The sequence below is a fragment of the Athene noctua genome, chromosome 13 (genome assembly GCF_965140245.1).
Source record: "Athene noctua chromosome 13, bAthNoc1.hap1.1, whole genome shotgun sequence".
NCBI lineage: Eukaryota > Metazoa > Chordata > Aves > Strigiformes > Strigidae > Athene > Athene noctua.
Window position 1 is genome coordinate 10,667,443 of NC_134049.1, and position 8,202 is coordinate 10,675,644.

General features: G+C 39.2%; 1 long non-coding RNA gene across 1 annotated transcript in view; it reads right to left on the minus strand.

The window, feature by feature from the left end:
- LOC141965529 (uncharacterized) overlaps positions 1 to 8,185 on the minus strand; it is a 28,039-nt gene extending 19,854 nt beyond the window's left edge. Inside the window, exons 1-2 of the long non-coding RNA XR_012634474.1 lie at positions 7,463 to 8,185; positions 7,082 to 7,171 (exon numbers count right to left, since the gene is read on the minus strand). This is a non-coding gene — a long non-coding RNA (uncharacterized LOC141965529). The remainder of the gene's footprint in view (positions 1 to 7,081; positions 7,172 to 7,462) is intronic.
- Positions 8,186 to 8,202: the final 17 nt, after the last annotated feature.

The window sequence follows — 8,202 nt, forward strand, 5'->3', positions numbered from 1 at the left end:
AATCCAAACAGAAGAAGCAGCCGTATATCTTAAGGTGATATTCCATTGTAAGCCTTTTGCCCACCTGAGCAGTCAGAGCACGGCCATAGATTTTCCAGTAGTCTGGGAATGAGATCTTAGAAAACGGTGTACTCAGTCTGACGTGGACTTAAATAGGTTTCAGAATAATCCATTATGCATCAAGTGTTTAATCAACATAATTAATATTTTTAAGGGGAGCCATTTACATTGTAAGTTCTATACACATTATTTACTATTTCAACAGTAACAGTTAATGCTCTGTGACAAACTATATTGTTTCCAGCTTGTTATCCATTCATAACAAGGTCAATCTATTACCATTATTTTTGTGAATGTAGCTGTTACCTTGAGGCAAAAAGTTAATTGTAAATTACAGAGGAGGGATTATTGAGTTGTTTTTTTAACTGTATTCACTGTAATGTATGGTAATGGTGCTATTTTATGAAACTTTTACATTTAAAAGCATTTTTGTCTTCATATCAGATGTGCTGGTCAAATTCACTTCCAAACTTTTCAAGAACTTACTCAATGGGAAGAGCCATTCAAAAGGATCCAGCTGAACATTTCATAACCATTGCAGTTAAAACCAGATGCAGTCTCATTTATTTTTCCCCTTTGTCTGAGACTGGTCTCTCTGCCATTACTGTCCAATACAACTCCAAGAAGTGCTTAGTACTCTGAGAAGCAGGACCAGATTTGATTGTAGTTTAGAGTAACACTTCAGCCCTTACATCACAAAAGTGATCTGTAAGAGTTGTATCTTAAGGTTTTATTCAGTCCTTGATACGCAGTGCCAATCTGATGTCTGAACTCTTCTACCTTCCTACTTTTGCACAATTTCTACTGCATTAGCTGATGCCCCAGCAGGCAAAGTTAAATTTTATATTTATGCCCTGCCTTATTTGCTCCCACCTGAGCAAAAGTCAAAGGTTTCGTGGCATCGCTGCTTCCCAGACCGCAGTAAAAGTTGTCATTCATAGGCTACACAGAAAAGGATGGAGAACTATAATAAAATCTGTCTTTCCCACATCATTTTAATGATGCATTTCAGGACAAAACCCATGAGCTTTCTACTAGATCATGGACTTGTCCATCTTAATGGACAATGAAGAGTTGACACCATTTAGCTTCAATCTAGACAATGCTTCTGCTATGCCCACAGATACAGCAGGTCTGCCTGCCATGTTGATCTCCACCTTAGTTGTCTTCTGTATTTGTACTTTGAATTAGGTGACTTAGGCGTATTTTATTCTGGGTTCAATTATAACATTGGCATTGAATCTTCACAATCACTTCCAGAATAACAGAAGACAAACTCATAAACCCTGAATATTTTGAGCCGACTAAAGGAAGTAAGAGGATGATCACTGATCAGATGCAGAAATACATTTCTAGTAGCACAGGAATAAGAAAAGTATGTTAGAGTTTTATCTTCCTTTCTCTACTGCAGAACAGGCAGGCAAGAGCTACCGAGATATTTGCCTAACCATCCTATAAAAGGTATATTCTGACTTCTCTGTGATGAAGTTTGTGTAGTATGCTAGAGGTGTTTGGGTGAAAATAAATTGATTTCTTCTGTAATTTTATGGAGAGCCATTTAAATTTGTTAGAATCGGTTGTTCCAACACCCAGCTGCTCACTTGGAAAAATCTATTCCTTTCTTCCTCAAGTCCTAATGAAAAAGAAATTTGTCAGGCTTATGTCTTCTATTTGAAAGGCTTAATATGTTAAATTAAGCTAGGTTTTCTTTTACTGAAAGCTCTCAGAAACTTGAAGGCATCATCAGGTATTAGCATATCTAGCTCGCAAAGGGTTAAGTAACATTTCTGTGGTCTCCATTGCTGGTAGTATGTTCAAAGCGCACAAAGCTCAAGACATGTGCATTCTTCGTCCAATAACTTGTCCAGTAATTGGTATATTGATTGCTAATGTCATCATGTTTTAGTATATATAAACCCTCTCACTCTATCATACAGCCGCCAACAATCCAAGAAGTCATTGTTTATTCATTGTAACTCCCAAACTGGCCGTGTCAGATTCTGCTTGAGGCCTTGCTGATAAAAATCAGCAGATGATTGGGCACACACATTCTTGACATGGCTGACCCATGACATCTTAGGGCCAGCAGGGAGCCTGTCATTATGTGTACAATACTCTTCTTTCTTTCCCCTTATCTATTCCCAGATGACTTTGAGAGTTTTATTAACTCATTAATGACTGAAGATGTCATTAAAGAAAGTGGGGAGGAGGGGAAAGAAAGACATTTTGTTTGTTTGTTTAAAAGTGGGGAGCAGCAAACCATTGGCTCTGCATAGAGAAAGGTGGAGGAAGCTTAAAGACAAAGCTGAAGTCTATCCAGAGGAAAAGATTGTTAGTTCGTTAGGATGACTAAAGCTAAGTTTTGAAGGGAGAAAAAAATATTAGGCTGTATTTGAAACACAACTGAGGAAGGAGGGTTGAATTTCTCCACAAAAAAAGAAATAGCAAAAAAAGACTGGTCAGTTTTATGAATATAATACAACCGATAGTCCTTACAAGCACCAAAGGATATCTTCCTGGCACTACCTAGGTGTTCAAATACTTAAATATTCGCTTAGAATGACTTTTATGTTCAGAGTTAGCATTTTTTCATGTCTTTAGAAGTGTGTTGTTTTATACAGGAAATAGTATCTCCTTTTTTGTCATTTTCTCGTAAATGTGTCAATTGAACAGCATTATATAGTAATCACACCTGCAGTTTTTTTCCAGTTGTGGAGGGGTTTTGCATCTTAAGTTTGTGAATTCTATCTGTAAATGTAGCAAACTACTGATATAACTTTGAAGTTTTTTACTGTATGGTCAGGATTTGATTGCATTAAAATATACATCTGAAGCAGAATTTTCATGTGCGTTCGCCCACAGCCTGCTTCTGATCCTACAGCAGTCAGACACTAAACTTCCCCTGAATTCAGGATAAACAATTAGTCCCACTTCATAGGCTTTTCTTCCATTTTAAACTCTTGCCTATATTTCTTAATTTCTCTTAAAAAAAATCTCACAGCCAGTATTTCCCTTGGAAGCTGGATGTATGTGACAATGAAAGTCATCTTTTTCCTCCTGAAATTTGGGTGTTTCCTATTATTAGAGGCCTGTTGGTTTAGAACCAAGGACTTAATATTTTAAGGATGGCAATTATTTTATTTTAATGATTGCCATTTGTGTATTGACTGAGGAATAGTGAATGCTTTTCTGTCTTAGGCAGCTGCTCTCCATATGGTAGTTGATCTCAACGTAGAAATCTCTGACGTGATTGTAGTGGTACTGGACGTTAAAGTGACATAGAGCTAGATGCCATCTGCATTGGCTGGCCTTTAATAATCTTTGCTTCAATGTCTATCTTTTTGACGAGGTGAGTAGAAGATGAGCCTCTTTCCCTGAGGGATCTGCAAGTATTGGTATAAAATAACAGAATAAACTACCTGAATGGGACCTGTGAATTACTAAAACCAACTCAAACAGGAATCTGCTTATTCCATCACATAAACTGCAGATAATGGCTCAGCAATCGAGCAATCTGACCTTATAGATTGACTATAGTAAGTTTTAGAACTCATAATAGAAGTTAAAAAAGAACAATTTAATTATGCCATATTGTTTCTGACAAGCCCCCATTCTCTCCGCTCAGTAGATGATCCAGATCACCTGGGTCACAGGGCAAACATTTATTCTTAGGCATAATGATAATATTTGCTGTGTCCTGAGTACTTGCAAAGGCAGTGGACGTTTTCTGTGATATTAGAAGTCGTTTCTGGTTTGCTTCTTTAAGAGAGATTTCTTTTCCTCTTTTTGTCTCTTGATAATTAACAGATCATCATTTGTATTGCACTGGGAGCTGGGGTTCTCCATCAAAGTTCAGACTTGCGCAAGGCACTGTCTGGGGCTTTAAAAAACTACAAATATATATATAAATACAAATATATATTTCAAAGGAACACATATGACTTCGGAAAAGAGAAAAAAAGATGGCAAGAACACATCAGCATGCACTGGCCTAATCAGCTATACCCAGCTTAATCAAGGTGTGCCATTTACCCAATGCACCTTTTTGAGAGGAAGCTTTCCTTTCTCCTCACATTCTGACATCCAGACTCTCTTCCATCGTGTACTGAAGTGGGAACCTGTGATGAATCTTTGGATAATGGACTGTTGCTTTGACAAACTACTCCTCTAGTGAAACACGTGCCTGTCTTGGCGACAATAACAGCAAAGTGCGGATTTTGTGGAAGAAATAGAGGCTTTGAGGGCTACAGCACCAGACTCTGAGTCTATAAATTGCTGGACTGGGATGTTAGATGCCTTTTAATATTTTCAAACATCCAGTAGAGTAATGAAAGAACTGTAGGACTATCCTGATGTAAGACCTCGGGAGAGTTGTTTTCAGAGATCATGGGAGCTCACAACTTGTTTAAGAACATGAAGTCCTATCCAAGTAATAGCTGGAAATAAGTTGCTTGATTTTTTCTATCCCTAAAGACAAATTCTTGTAATAGCAAAAGTGTAAAATCCAACAAAGAGAGGCTTGATACTTTCAGATACTCCAGCCACTTCATAGTGGAAAAAAAGCATACTGACAGTGAAACTATTTGGGGTAAATAATGAGGACAGGCTTCTCAGAAATAAACTGGCATGGATTTGGCCATGAGATGTCAGATTCATAACTTGGGAAATGAAAGCCTCTATATACTAGAGAGCAGGCCCTAGCCCAGCAGTGGCAATTCAGCCTTCTGAGCCACAGGGATTTCTTTATAAGCAGTGGTATATTAAATGTGGAATCGGGTAGGCCAAAGGGACAGCAGTAAAACGGAGACAACGTGCAGTGACCAAAAATGAGCTAAAGCCAGACACTAATTACTTCACAGTAATTTTGTTTTCCTTTAGAGCTGACTAATATCTCTTGCTCCTGCAAGGTAAATGCTTTTCCTATCACTTAGGTTTTACATCTAGTACATTTTTTTTTACTTTAACTGAAGCTGGGGAGAAAGTAGTTTTTGTCTATTTATCCAGTTTAGAACCTTTATCAACATAAAGATGAGGGGTGGATTTTTATACTGTGCATATAGCTGGAGTGGGCTGAGGAAGAGCACTTTTAGACAGGCCTAGGTCAACAAAACAGATTCATCCATCACATCTGCCAGAACGGAAAGATAGTTGTCTCGATGCTCAGTCAATCCGAGACCTTTCTGCTGAGTCAACTGACAAGATTGCAGATATTTGTGACAATGAGGACGCTTATCCACTAGTAAATGGACTGAAGACCACCTACACATTTGGCAGTGGATCTTCAGCTTAGGAAGCTCTAAACTCTTGAACACCAGCGTATTGTTATTTGCGGTCCTCTTCTCCTTAATAGTTGACAGTCATTACCAAAAACTAAGTTAGAATAAGATAAAATAAAAAAAGGAAGGAATTCTGAGGTGATAATGGTGGAAGGTGTGAGAGTCAGTAGAAAGTACAGTAAAGAAACCCATGACAAGTCATGATAAATGGGTCGTTATAAAATTCATGTTTAGGCTGCACCAGTCTGGGGATAATGCCATTCGTCATGGCAACACTGGGGCACTAATGAGCCCTCATTGCATATTCATAGCTTTGGCGCCTCTCTTCTCTCTCTGCCTCCCTCCCACCCTGAACCAATGCCTGGTAAATATCTCCACCTCAAGCTGAAACTCGACTTAGGCTGCTTTTTTTTTTTTTTTATTTGTTATGTTGCAGCAATTACACTGTAAAAGTGCTGCACAAGATTGATTGCTCTGATCTGTAGTTCAATTGTAAATTAGAATACACATCCCCCTGGGGACACACGGCCCCTATTTGTGATTAAGAAAAAAGCCCCATAATAGACTAATAGCTAAAGTTCTCTCTCTTTTACTTTCAGGCAATTAGCTTGATGAAATGGCCTCTTTTTGTGTACCCTGGAAGTGTAAACCGATATCATAATGAAGTATATGATGTTTATTCTATTATTTTCACCTTGCCATGTATGCAGGAATGCATAAATAATGGCTGCTTTGTCTGGTACATTTACTGATTCAGAAGTAAACTATGTCTTAAAGATGCAGTGTATGATCCTGCAGCCTTACATTAAACTGGGCACCATGACTAGTCCATGTAAAACCTAATGTTCTGCCTAAATAAGTTGGAGACCAGTTTTAGTCAGGTGATTAAATACTGTTTGCAAGACACTTTCATTTATAAAGAACCTTAATTGGAAAGTCCTCCTAATAACCTTGTGAGAAAAATAAGGTATTTCCATTTTATAGAAAGGAAAACTGATGGGAAGATGCTGAACATGTTACATAAGCTCACACAGGACCTCAGTAAGTGCTTAAGAAATCCTAGCTTCTTGAACATTTTTTTCAGGCAATCAGAAGCTCCCTTTTCTCTCTCTTGTAAAGTGTTATTAATTCTGTCCTGGATGGTTCATGGAGTGGCTCTGACCTTAGCTTGCCTCAAAGATGTAAAACTCTGTGGTGTCACAGTTGCCTTCATTCCCATGTGACATACATGGCTAAAGCTCTTTCACCTGAATCCAAGGTGGATATGGTCATGCCCATATTCAATATCATGTGTTGGATGTTGGCTTCCCAAGGCTCAATCTGAGCTGTCAGTCCGAGCAAATGAGTCATGTTGTGCAATCACATTATAACACTGTGATGGTGTTCGTGCAGTTGAGCTCAAGATAAATATCTGGGAGGAAAACTGCCATATGATGATAGCTCTGGGCATACCTGCTTTGTGACAAAAGCTGCTTCTACTTTAGCATTTCACTTTGGCCCAGGAGTGTGCTTTTGAAGTGAATCCTCCAAATGACCCTGCTTACCCTGCCCCACAACGCGAGGCAGTCTTGGGGCACACAAACTGAATTCTTTTGTGTGAAATCAAACCAGATGATGTGGTCTGGGAGCTCCAGCAGCTAACGGGAATCCTGTCTGCAGGAACATGCTAGAGCTAGTCCGAGTAAACCCCTGACATGCAGTGACCGGGGCCAATCCCCGCTCTTCAGCGTGCAGTGTAGACATACCTTTATTTGCCTATTTGCTAAGTGAAGCAGGGTTCCTAAGGAGTCATGAGAAGCTCAGACAGTATGGCAGGAAGGACATTGTGAAATGGCCTGAAAAAAAAAACGCGTGAGAAAACGCACTGGTTTATGTATAACCCCATCAGTTTATCTGCAATAGAAATATTTTCATTCAGTTTAAATTCTTTGTGAGAGAGGTTCTGTAGGGGAATATAACAGAGTTTGGAAACATTTTGCTAAGAAGCACTACCAGTGAAAACCTTTAAAGGGTAACACTCTGTACATGGCTACAATACCATATTCTGTTTAAACTTGTTCATCATTGTCTTCTTGCATGACAGCCCTGGCATTTAAAATATGTTAGGGGTGACACAATACTTTCACCTGGTGCAGACATATATCACTGGAAGGATGTTCTCATAAACAAAGTGCTGCAGGCTATGATCTTATCATTCTCCTCTTCCTTCTTCTCAGTTCAGTTCAATGACAAACACGTATTTCTCTTCTTTGCTCCAGTTTCTGGTCTAGAGAAGCCTGGTGTTGGAGCAACAGGTGATGTTGCAAATCAGGAATGACAAGCATTGGTGGTAGCCTGCTTGGGCGAAAGCGATGGAGGGGGTAGCAAACATGCAACAAATTTTATCATGCTTCGGCTGGCACACTAATTCTACACAGCGCTGCAATTTTATAGCATGAGCAAAAGTTTACTCACGTGCATGCCTGCACACGCACGGGTTTTTGAGAAAGACATAAAGCAAATTAGAGCGTTCACATGTAATTAGCTGACTATTAGTGTGGTTCAGCCAAGGCGATAGGCAGACAGTAAACTTCAAGATAGCTCACAGATAAAAGGACTGAGGGTGTTCTGGAGAAAACTGGAGGTAATAGTTCAGAGGAGAAATTCCTGACAAATTGAGCAGACATCTAAGGATGTTCTTCCCCTACACCATCAGCACTGTGCTGTGTAGCTATACCAGCCTTCCCACTTCCCCCTACGAAGCTTAACTCTTCCTGGCATCCAGGGCTCTTTCTCCTTGGACAGCCCACTTTTAAATTATGTAATAATTACTCATCATTTTGGGTTTAAACACATTACTTTGGACTAAAACTGTGAAATTCCCTGC